Source organism: Melospiza melodia, chromosome 6 (genome assembly GCF_035770615.1).
Source record: "Melospiza melodia melodia isolate bMelMel2 chromosome 6, bMelMel2.pri, whole genome shotgun sequence".
NCBI classification, from domain to species: domain Eukaryota; kingdom Metazoa; phylum Chordata; class Aves; order Passeriformes; family Passerellidae; genus Melospiza; species Melospiza melodia.
The window spans coordinates 8,173,338-8,185,950 of NC_086199.1; positions in this window are offsets into that span (position 1 = coordinate 8,173,338).

The window sequence follows — 12,613 nt, forward strand, 5'->3', positions numbered from 1 at the left end:
TGAGGGAAATCACAAACGCAGGAAACAGCAGCTACAGCGCCGCATGTTTGTCCGTATAGAAGGAATGTGATGATATCATTTTGGAATGTGCTTTCTTTCTCAGGTTTTTGTTTTGGTGGTAGGAATGTCACTTTCTTAAAAAGTAAAGCACATTCTTGGCTGTTGTCTCCCTCCCCCTCCCTCCAAATTTTGCCTACGAATCAATATTCCCATCTTCTGCCATGTGTTTTTCCCAACCTGTCAGATACCGTTCTCATGTTAGTAGTACAACCATCTGATGTCAGGCATCCCAACAGGCAATTATAAATAGTCATTTACTATTAGTTTGGAAGGTTTATTTCCACAGATATAAGCTTCAAGATGTTCTTTGCTATTTTAACTTGAAAGCGTTAATTTTTTGCATAGAGTATATGAGCATTTAAAATATGTCCATTTCTGCCTTGCTGTAGTAGAACCAGAAGACAAACCTTTGTTGTCTGAAATGATCTGTAAACATCTCATTCTCTCAATTTTCAGAGGATCCCAAAGGCACGTGATACAAGTCTGACTGGGTACCTCTCTGACAGCTCTGTCTCAGAGAGCCCATTTCCCAATGGATATTCCCTAATAGCCAGAGTCAGTGCAGATGAAGTTGGCCAAACATGGAGATCTACTCTGCTATGATTTTCTGTGGAACTTTCTTATTTTTCCCCATTTATGCCTAATCCATGTGCTGTGCACGCTACTACATCCCTTATTACGTCATGATCTTAAAATTTGACTTCCAATTGTTGTTAAGACTAACTGAAGGATAAGTAAGATCCTAAATCAGTTTCTCAATGCCCCCAAGGGACTGAGATGCTGGAGAACACACCTGCACTTCCAAGAGGCAAACCCGGCCTCATCATGCCAGGTTGTTGTCCTTCCATCTCATGAAGCAATGAAAATTCAAAATCAACCAGGAAACACTTCGGACAGAAGAATCTGAGAGTTTAACACTATTTTTCTCACCTGAAGAGAGCTCTCATTGTGAATTTCAGTGTGTTTTGCAGATGATCAGGAAAGGAATGACCCTTTCGGCAAACAACATAGAGGAAATTCTACATGGTTGGAAGGTCCCCTTGTCCACATGCATGATGAGAATGGCTTTCTGAAAAGGCAACTCTTGTGCCTCAGGAGTTTGTCCTGCAGGAGTCCTGGACCTCTTCAAGTGGCAACTGGATCTTTGCTGGTTGGAAGAACAAAATGAACTTTTTGACCACACCAGCAGCTGGACACACAGTATTTAAATTTTAATATTGAAAAGGGCAGTGCATATCAAACCAGTGAGCTGCAAGAATCCTACTTATCCCAAAAATCAACATGTTTTCTGAGTGTGTGCTTCAGCAATGAACATCTGGTAAAGAATACAGCAGAAGAAAAGCAGGGCATTGCCAATATGGCAGGCAATTCAAAAGCAAAAGTGTTGCATCCCTGTGTAAATGAAGCTGATTCCAGAAAGCTGTCTTGCAATCTCCATGTCCTAGCATATCTCATGTCTCAGAGATGACATGGTGAGATTTCTGGGTCTTTATTCTGAGAGAACAGCAGCATTAACCTCAGTCACACTGCAATTTCTGATCAGGATCATCATGTTATTAGGAATGAAGCAGTCTTAGTGAAACCCAGCTCACTGATCTAATGTTCTGTCTGATCTCCAGGGTCATTTGCAATGAGTGCTACCGTGGTTTTTTTAATCACACAAGTCCTTTTATTGAAGAATGTTTGACAAAACGCTAAGGGTCTGTAATTTGCCAGAGAATCAAAATTATCTGTATAATCAAGGACACTTCAAGATCAAATATTGACTTTGCATAAGCAAAGCTGTTGCTACAAAAGAATTTAAAAGCCTGGCTGGGCAGATGTAATCATGCAAGCATCAGCCAATACATTTTTGTAAGTCTCTATACTGGCTGCAAAATGCTTATGCAAAACCAGAGGCTTCCTACTGACTTAAATCAGGATTGTGTGTGGGTGTAGGGTGTGCCTTTGTTGGAGCAGTTTAGATGTCAGAGGCCAGAAATGCAACTCTGTATTCTTTAACAATTAGATAAACCAGTAATAAGTTCATAATTGCAATTCCACAAGGTAATTTAATGTGCCTGGGAGATGACAATATGCATACAATTAAAAGAAGAAAGCTTTTCATCCCTGCAAACTGTATTACTGAATTCTGAGATCTTTTCTATTTGCAGCATGCAGAAGGGAGGGCAGAGGTCACCCTGCACAGGGTGGAGGTACCAGGAGAGGAAGAGGGAATCCCCGAGGCTGTAAATTCACTGAGTTCAGTTCCACAAAAAGTATGGAAATGCAGGTCTCTCCTGTGCTACCTCTTCTTAGCAATTTTCATCTTTTTGGTTGTATGCAAGAGGAAATGTCCTGGGATAAGGTTCTTAGATCTAGCGTAACAAATAGAGTATGAAAAATCCCCTTTACTCTGACCATCTTTGAAATAACAAAGCAGCTCAATTTCTGAATTATTATATTTAAGCTGTCTTTCAACTTTCCTTTTTCCCCTGACAGTTTTAAATCTCTCTGTGGGTGGAGGTCTAATGTCAGCACATGCAATTCTATACTTTAATCATTTTTTAACTACAAGATCAAAGCAAGTAGGTTTTTATTACTCCAGTGTCCGATACTTCAACTTAACTATTGAATATCAGGCAACAGCTCTTCTCAATGCACCACATTAAAATAAATCTTTCCAGCTACACTTCCCTTCTACCAAGAAATGTATTAAGTAAAAAAATTATGTTATTAGTCATGTGAAAATAACAAGCTTGCTTCTACATTTACTCTGGGGGTGTGCAAGCAGCACACTGCCTAAGAAGAAGCTCATGGCAAACATCATTAATATTCTCATCTTATTTTCATTTCTAACACTTTTCTTCACTTTCCCTGCTTCCACACAGGAACCCAGAGAAATTAATACCTGGCCCGTGGCCAGACTGTCTGGGAGAGCAGTCCCCTGGGGTATTACTCCTCTGGCAATGGCAGAGCAGAGCAAACCACATGAGAAGAATGAAGGCATCTTTCACCTCCCAGTGTCAACCCCTCCCTAACTGTGCCCAAATCCCATCTATGGTCTCTCTCCACTACCCTGTCTGTGGGAATTCCTCCCATCCATTTGCTGCTGTCTCACTCTCATGGCTGGGTCTCACAGGAATAGTTTTCTGAACTGGCTGCACAATTGTTTGTCCTTTCGTTGACATGGCCAGTTTTGAATTTGGGACAGTAACTTCAAGACGAGGCAGAAGGTTGATAATTCCTTCATGCTTCTGGAGAAAAGGTGTCACTTATAGTTGCACATGACTTGTTAAAGTACTCCCCACTGCTCACAGGGGAGTGACAGATTCCTGCTTATCCCAGAGGAACCTTAACAGGGTCTTACTGTGATGACAGCACAAGCTCCAGAGGAACCTTAACAGTGTCTTACTGTGATTACAGCATAAACTCAGAGCTCTTTCTGCACATGAACCACTTTGGGCACGGGGGCACTCCCAGTGACCCTCCCCGTTGCTCTGCTTTGCACATGGATGTGCTGGGCAGAGTTTCCACCAGAGCCGTGCACACACAAGGTCTGCGCTTTGTTATCCTCCCAAACACTTCTCTGTCACAAGCCGATCCAATTAAGAAGGCATGCAATAATATCCCTAATTACATTTCACTTTGATGAGAGATCTAGGCATTTTTTTTTTTAATGCATGTTGTATAGGGTTAGGAGAGCCTTCATTTCAATTCCTGGCATATTTTGGCACGAGCTGTGTCTCCGCCGTCGGTGGGCTCCGGGCCCTGTGGGGCACGTGCATCCCTCCTGCTCCTGCAGCCCAGCACAGCAACGCGGGGCTGGTTGGTGCTGACTGACCACAACTCTGCATCTGTGAGCTCTGACAGCTCCAGCACAAGAATTTAAAAAGGCCCTGAGCGGTCTGGGGGTCTGGAGGGAAGGGTCCTGCTGCAAAATGCTCCCTTGGAGCTGCCAGGCTCAAGCAGGCACTTGGAAGGAGATTTATATTTTGTTGATTACAAGGGTAATAAGCCACAAACACAAATTCAAAGAGTAAGAGTGAACCAAACCCATGTTCCCTTTGAGTGAGATAGCATCTCTACCTTTTACACGCCTATCTATTGATGTGTTCCTGGATAAAATGTGTAATTTTAATTAACTGAAAGTACCTGCCTTTTATATTGGACTTGGTGCTAAAAACAAAGAAAATCACACAGCAAAAATGCTATGCTGGCTGAGTGCATTTTTTTTTTTTTTTTTTGTGCTGAGGAACTGATGTGTGCATTGCTTTGCTCTCAATCAATACACATTAGTGTGTAATTGGTGACTATAAAAATATCCCCCCTCAAGGTGTTCAGTGTCAATTAGCATCACTTTGCTAATTCTCTTGCCAAACAGGTACAAGTATTTATATCTTAAGTTTCTCTGATGCAGGCTCCATAGGTAAATTTCTTTCTATTAGTGAAGCAGCTACAGGGAATGTAATTATCCCTAAAATTAGGAAGGAAAAGAAGAAAACCTGAAAGCTAATGTGTCGATACAAAACTAAAGTTAAGTACAAGGAGAGTAGATCTTTACTGCAATTTTTTAATACTATTCTAGTATGAAATATTTCTCTCTATTATTTCAACTATTATGTCAAAACCATGTCCATTTAACAGACATATTTGTAAGTATGGATGGAGGTATATATATTATATTTATCTATATATACTTCAAGAGTGCTGTGGTTTTGTTGGATCTCAGAACTATTTGGTCAGCTCAGATCCCTTGATCATACTAAAGAAGAATTTTAGGTCAAGAATTTATATTTACAGTGAACCAAATATCTGAGCAAATGGGGGTTGCATTAGAGCTAACCTTTAATCTCCATCTGGGCCCAAGTTTCAAACACTCCTTCCTGGATATCCTCTCTCTGCCCAAAAGCTTTGCCATCTCACTCTCTCTTTCAACACCACCCTGTTGTTTGGCTAGAGAGAAATGTTGTTTCTCCATCTCAACCAAGGATTTTGCCAAGTCCTGTTGCTTCCACTTCTGTAGCATATTTAGAATTCCTCTAGCCCTCACTATCTCAAAATTCTTGGCCCTGCACAACTGTTTTATTTTGGCTGCTAGAAGCCCAAACTAACCTCATCAGATTTTGGCTGGCAACACAGATCTTTTTAACCATGTCTGTTTTTCCCTGGGCACATCCTTGTTTACTGAGTCTGCTGCTGGTGGAACCAGTACAGTAGAACTCAGCACACAAAGATACCAAGGAAAATCCATGCTGAATCTTTAAAACAAATAGAAGTGCCACAATACAGAGTTGAGGACATGGCTTAGCCTGAGTCTCAGATTTTCTTTGTTGGGGTTTTTATTTTTGAGGATACGTATGTATTTCTACTGACTGCAGCTTCTTTTTAATGTTTCCAAAATGAAAGCATACAATGCACAGTTTTCATTTTTTCTGCCCAGTTTGCACACAGGTGAATGCCCAGCAATTCTCTCTGGATAAGGGCAAACATCATGCAGACACTCTGTGATTCTCTCACTGCATCTCACTGAACTGAGCTATTACAGCTAATAATGCCTGTTAATGTATTAGTGGACTGCTGGTTAATGTACACTGGTAGATAAATGCTGATGTTGGTATTGGTGATGGCAGTGATAAAAACGTAACAGTACAAACACAGTCTTCTGCTGCAAATTACTCTTTCCTTTATTACCCTTCCCAGCTTTGATTCCAGTAGCAAACTTTTAAGCAAAGCTCTGATAACATTTATCCCAGACCATTTTTATCACTATTATCTTCCTTCTCTGCTAGGTTAGATAGAGCACCAACTCCAACAGCTTTCCTACACACAAGGTGCACAAGGTTGCCTTCATTGAAGAGTTGCTTCTGTGGTTTACTAAAAGACAGAGTTCATCTTTCTTTTTCTTTTTTTTTAACTTTTTAGAGCTTTTTATAAAACCCATTTTCACTGCACTTGGAAAATGTGACTGTACAATGGGAAAGGGCAGGCCCTCCTCTTTTTTTCTTGTCTGAACACAATGGCAGGATAAGGGAGGCACCGCTCATTACAAGGAATACACTTTAATCAAGCTGCCCAGCACCAAGTGTTTGTCTTCCACCACTTTAGATGCCAATGTTTCTTTTCTCTCTGGGAGAAGAAACAGACAACACTTTTAATTTTAATAAAACTCTTTCAGAATGAAGCAAACAGATGACCTAATTTGGAGGATCTACTTTGCCTGAGTTGCAAATAAAGGCAAAGATGACTGGCAGGCTCCCATACAGCATTGCTGGAGGAGATTTAACACTTTCCTGCTCAGTTTGTTGACTGGGAAGTGTGAGATGGATTCCATGCTGTTTGATTCCACTTTCCCTGCTCCAGCAAGTGTCCTTACTATCACATACTGCTTGGCTTGAGTGGGAACTGCAAAATATGCTGCTGTGACTAAAGCTCCAGTTGGAAAGGTGAAAATCTGATTTTATGAAACACATGTGGATGCCTGTTAAAATTACTTCGGCAGCTAAAGCCAAGACTTCATCTTCAGTTTCACAACAGTCTCATCCTCTGGTATGAATCCATTGTTTCCAGGTTTAAGGATATCAAAGCAAATCTGATGTGTTTCTTTAACCTACAGTACTGGGTGTCTACACAGACAAAGACAAGAAATCACTATCATAAGAAAGAGCCATGTTTCACCTAAATAATTCATTTCAAGCCTCCATGTTTGTGAAGAAAAACACAAAATCATTAAAGACTCCTAGTGCAGGGAAATTGAAATGCTTATTTATTGTGAATCCTCATGGCCAATTCCCAGGATTTGGAACTCGAATGCTGCATTTTTATGGTGTTGGCTGACAGCAGATAACATTTGAGGGCTTCAAGCATCTTGTCCTGTCTGCATGTATCATCCAGTAACAGCAGAAACTTATTCTCTGTGACCAGGTAGAAATAACTGCAGCCTGAAGACTCCTGTTCTGTTCTAGGATTCATCTCCTTCAAAGCCAGATCTGCCAACCTTTTCTCCCAGCAGTGCTGAACTCCCAAATTCAAGGGAGGGAAGCACAAAAGGAAGGGTAAGGATGCAGAAACATGAAACCTAAGTCTTCTTTCAACTGCATCACCTTAAATATCAAGGGAGCAGCCCTGTTGTCCCTGAGCTGCAGGCACAAAAGGTGCCAGCCCAGCAGTTTGACCCCCTGAGGTTCCCTGCTGGAGGGAACACAGGATGGACACCAAGAAAGAGGACACAGGAGGTGGTGGAGGACTGGAACCAATGTGTTTTCTGCCAGGCACTTCTCCCCAGACAAATCCCTACTTGCTTTGCTCACAGTCTGTAACAGATGAAACTTGGTGTAATCTATCAACTTGTCTATAAATTACCAAAAATTATGATACTAATTATCAGTCATGAGGTGGTTTCTCTTGGAACTTGTGCTCTCCTGGTGACTGATTGGAAACACACTTCTTAACTTTCATTTAAACTTGCCATACTGCAGCTTCTTACTGCAAATTCTGGCTATTGCAATGCCATAGAGCATCTCCCTGCAAGGGTGAATTGGGCAAAACCAAGGCACTCCATGATATTGGTTCTTTAAATTTTGTGAACAGATTCTGGGACCTGCTCTTCTGCCTGCCTGCACTAGAGCATACAGCAAGCATTACTGACAGCAAAGAGCTGCTTTGGAGCCCCAGGGAACCGTGCGATGCAGCAAAAGTACAAAAATGCATGGTCTGTTGTATGGATTTAGCCAGTGAAATCTGTCTGAACAATGAACACCTTGAGGGGAGCACTGACTGATGACAAGCATGGGATTCAATCTTTGTCCCAGATCCATCCATGAATGGATCAGTCCTCATTTTCATAAAATCATTGTTTATTCTACTGGGCCACTGATTGCTACTATTAAAGCAAATGGTGCCACATATGGTCTTGCAGAGCATCAACAACCCCGAGCTGCCAGGCACTCAGGTGTGCAGCAAGGTGCTGCATGCAAACACCTCCACCCAGAGGATGGGCATTTCTTTGATTATTGCTCTGCTCTACCTCTGCCACCCCCCATGGGCACTGTCCACAGACACCAGCTGTCTTCCTGTCTCAGCCACCAGCTGCTACCAGCTCTGCACTATTCATTTGGCAGAGCTTTCACTCCTGAGCAGGTTCTGATGGTTTATGGGCATTTTCCTGTGTTGGAAGGACCAGGAATGAAGGGGCTTCCATGTGCTTTTGGCCCATATCCCCTGTGTGTCACATACAATATCCAGCCCTCTGAAGTCACATCCCCTGTTTGCTGTTGACATTGAGGAACCACTTGGCTTCCAGGGTACAAGATGTGATTTGCTATGTAATTTTCCTTCCAGACTCTGTAAAACACCTTGGGGTTTATTTTATAATTTATTTTAGTATTACCAGGAGGATGTTGGATTAATATTTTTTCTACCAATATCAGCAACACTGTCAGCAGAGAGCCTGTCCCACAAACTGGATGGGAGCCAGGCACACAGGACTCCTGCATGAACAATGGATTGTTCTGGAGAATAATCTGTAGAAATCCTGCTATATCTCACCCACAAAGAGGTGTCAGAGATCCCAAGCTGGGGCTAAGGAATAATTGTTAGCACCCTGCAGAGATTCCTGAAGACTTCACTATACACAAAACAGTCACTAGGCTAATCAACTCCAGTGTGAGGGTTTCATATAGATCAAAACAGTTCAAAACAAACATCTCACAATTTATCAGTTATGCTCTTTTCTCTTTTTTTTTTTTTTTTTTTTTCCTTGTTGTGAGAAAATGGGCAGAAAACAAGTGGAGAAATACAAATTTATTGTCCATAGACTGGAAATACTTCTTTTTCCGGTCAGCTCCATTCCTGAGTCAGCTATCTGTGTACACTGCTAAAGGAAGTAATGGAAGTTGTCTATACAAAAGAAAGGGAGCACAAATCAACAGGAGAGAAAATTGGGTTTATCTTGAGCCACTGGCAAAAACAAAGCTATCAACCATGTGAAACTAGACAGGGCTCAGTGCAGAGTTGCAGAGCCCCTGGACTGTATTGATGATATCTAAATTGTGTGACTGCTTTGCAGCTCTTTTGCCTTTAATCCAAATAGTGTCAGTCTTCAGATTGCTTCTCAGTGTATGTGTCTGTCTGCAGACACTACTGCATTGATTTCCATCTGGTGCATGTTTTAAAAGTTTTCCTCACAACCTTAAGGATTAACTGCCCTTTTTTTTTTAAATTTTTTTTCTCTCTCCACGGAACTTCAGATTCTGAAGCATGCTGAGGAAAACAATCACAGCAAAGAAGCACCAAATCTCCTGCAAGCTCTCCCCTGATCAGTGGGCACACAAAGATCCACCAGCAGCTGCTAATGTTGCGTTATGGATGATTAGCAGGACTTCCTGTGTCTAATGAACATGGCTCTTTCAGTGAGGAGACACAGCACAATGCTGTCCCAGGAACATAAAAACGATGTAACATCCAGTCAGGAATGCATTTACTACATGGCCTGGAATGGTGAATTGATCTCATGCCTCTGTAACAAAGCTCTCATCTGTAGTCCCCATGCACTGCTGGCACTGGCACGGCTTCAGAACGAGCCCGACCATCCTGCTCTCAAAAGGAACTGATTAGGAGGGATGTTCTAGGAGCCATTTGATACAGGCAGCACAATCCAGAATGCCATTTATGGAGCAAAAATAAAATAATACAGCAGTCTTTAGGTATTTTTATGTCTAAGTGCGCCAACGGCATCTAACTGACAGTGAAAATAAGCATTTAACACCCCTATAACCATGGTGTTCCTGGATTTGAAGCAGGTAGAGTGGATGGACAGATGTTTTGGTGTGAGCATGGCACATAAGAGAAAAAGGTTCAGTTTGGTGTTTTCTGCTTTCCTCTTGATTTTAACTGGAAATATATAAAGATAGGTCCATTTAAAATCCCTCTGCTCATATCTCTATATCTTGTTTCATACATTAGGCATCCAGGATATCCAGGGACATGTGAAATAAAATGTAAAGTTGTGGAATGATCTATATGGTGAAGAGAATAAGGATGATGTAAATAACACAGGCAGCTTGTAAGAAAATCTTTTGCCAAATATCTACCTTATGGCAACAGTGCAAGCAAGGGGGTGAAAATGGACTTGGAGTTTTGCTTTGTCAATACTATAAAATAAACTCAAGTTAAAACGGGTGTTACCCAACCCAATTGTCAAACATCACCGCTGCAATACAAAGACAAATGTTTATTGGCTTAACTTTGAAAGTGCAGTAAATGCTCTTCTATTCAATTAGATAAACAAATACAGGACAGAGTATATAATAGGGTCCTTTCATGTAAATTATGCTTTCTAAGTCACGTGTAAAAGAAAAATGACTTTAATGTTTATATTTCTGTAAAATAAAAAAACCATCAAGGTTCTCCTTCTGATATATTCTAAAAATAAAAAAATGAAGAATGTTTAAATGATGCCCATTTTATGACAAAGTCAGCAAAGCAAAGAGGCATAATCAGGCTGACAATTCAGCTTTTCTTCTCACCATTACAAGAGAGGAGGAAAAAATTCTTTATTCTGTTCTCATTTACAGTAGCAAATCCCCAGGAACTGCACTGACTTCAGTATGTTATTTTGGATTTACAGCACCCTAAAAGAGATTAGAATTCAGTCACACATGAATGAAGAACAGAATATCCACATTCATTCTAAACATATTTTCCTTCCTTGTGTACACAGAGCAGCAATGCTGCCCTCAGCAATGACAGATTATGTGCTGTTTGTTTACCTGCTTGCCTAGAGGTGTTTGTGCAGGTACCAGGCAGGATGCCTCAGTGAAGGAAGCACTTTGATGGCCTCTGCAGCAAATGCATCCTGATTTACATCCAGAGAGAGCTGCCTCCTCTGCAGCATCAGGGCATCAGGCAAGGGGCTAAAACATACTCACAGCATTATGCACCCAGTGATGAAAACCACCTGTTTGTGAGCCTGTTCTATTGTCTCTGCCAAAGACTGCCTCCAAGCCCTCACAATTTCTCATGCAGATATATTAGCATACATGGACTGGATATCTTTAAAATACAAGCAGAAAACTGTGGTAGTTTTTGGAGAGCACTGTGGTTAAAACAATATATAATTCCTGATCTTGATGGAGGAGGGCTATTTCTTCCTACAGGTTGCTTAGTTATGAGAATCTCAAATCTAATGTCAGCAAAAAGGCAATGCAGTGAACAGATCCCCACCAGTTTAAAAGCACTGATATCCCCTGCCCAGCACAAGCCAATTCATCCCCTAACACCCCATGCCTTGTCCAGCGTGTTCAGCTGAGCTGCAAACTCTTCACACAGGAGCAGGGAGCCAAACAAAGTTTTCCTTTGCCTTTCCTTTGGTCTTGACACCTGTCAGCATTAAACACATCCGCCTCTCCTGCTCCACAGCCTTTCTAATGAAGTGGCTGCAGGCAAGGAAGAGGCATAAGAGAGGGAGCACTGCAGAAGTAAAATGAAAATAGGCTGCTCCAGGAGATCGACAGAGATTAGGGCTGGATATCCCCAGGCTCAGTTTTACTGTGGGCATACTAATGCCCACATCTCCAGCTGAAATGCTCTGGAAACCTTCTCTGCAGCCTCCAAGAACACAGAGCAAAATAATAATTCCAGCAAGATAGATCACAAATAGGAAAGAGGAGGAAGGGTTGATTTCTGTGGTTAATTTTTTTTTCTGGACTACAACTAAAGAATTGAAAAGTATGCAGAACATTTATTAAAAAAGAAAAAAAGTCAAGGTTTCAAAGTCAGGCACTTTCCCAAGTTAGGAAAGGTCAGTGCCAACAGTTTTGAGAGTCCAGTATAAAATGCCTAGGATTTTGTTTTTCAGAACTTTGATTTTTATGGAGATCCAATCTCTTCCAGACCCAATCTTTTAAAGACCCATATTCTAACTTTCCAGCTAGCCCTCAACAACAAATCAGCTCAACTACCTGCAGATTACTTGCTAAATCATTTCAACTGACTCAGTCCAACCCTTATATTGCTTCCTGACATCAAGTCTCTGATAATGAAATCCTGCTGCTCTGTATCTCCAGCCCACATCCCACACTGCCACTGCACTCCCAGAACCATGGTCTGTGCTGTCCTTCAACCACATGTTTTTTGAAGAAAAGTTACAACTCCTTGAACTTGTGGGGTGCTTACCCTGTCCTTCCTCTGAGCTCTTCTCCAACTCACTTCCAACCACAAGAATCTCAGGAGAGCATTTAGGGTGTTTTGTTCTGTGATTCAATACCAATGACCACCATAAAGATCATGGTTCCTAATCACTGGTGCAATAGAAATAAACAGGAAAATGATAAAATATGTCTAATGAAGAGGAGGCAGGAAAATGGCCAGCTGTGTCTCTCTACCTTTCTATCACACAAAACACATATACATATATTTATATTTAAATATGTTGAAATAGAAACCATGTACCTGCTCCCTACATCTGGTGAAAAAAAACCCTCTCTGAATATATTTTTATTTTGGAATGTCTCAATTTACCAAACAGAAACATTTCATCCAGACAAGTATTCAATTAAATTCCTTTGAAAAACAG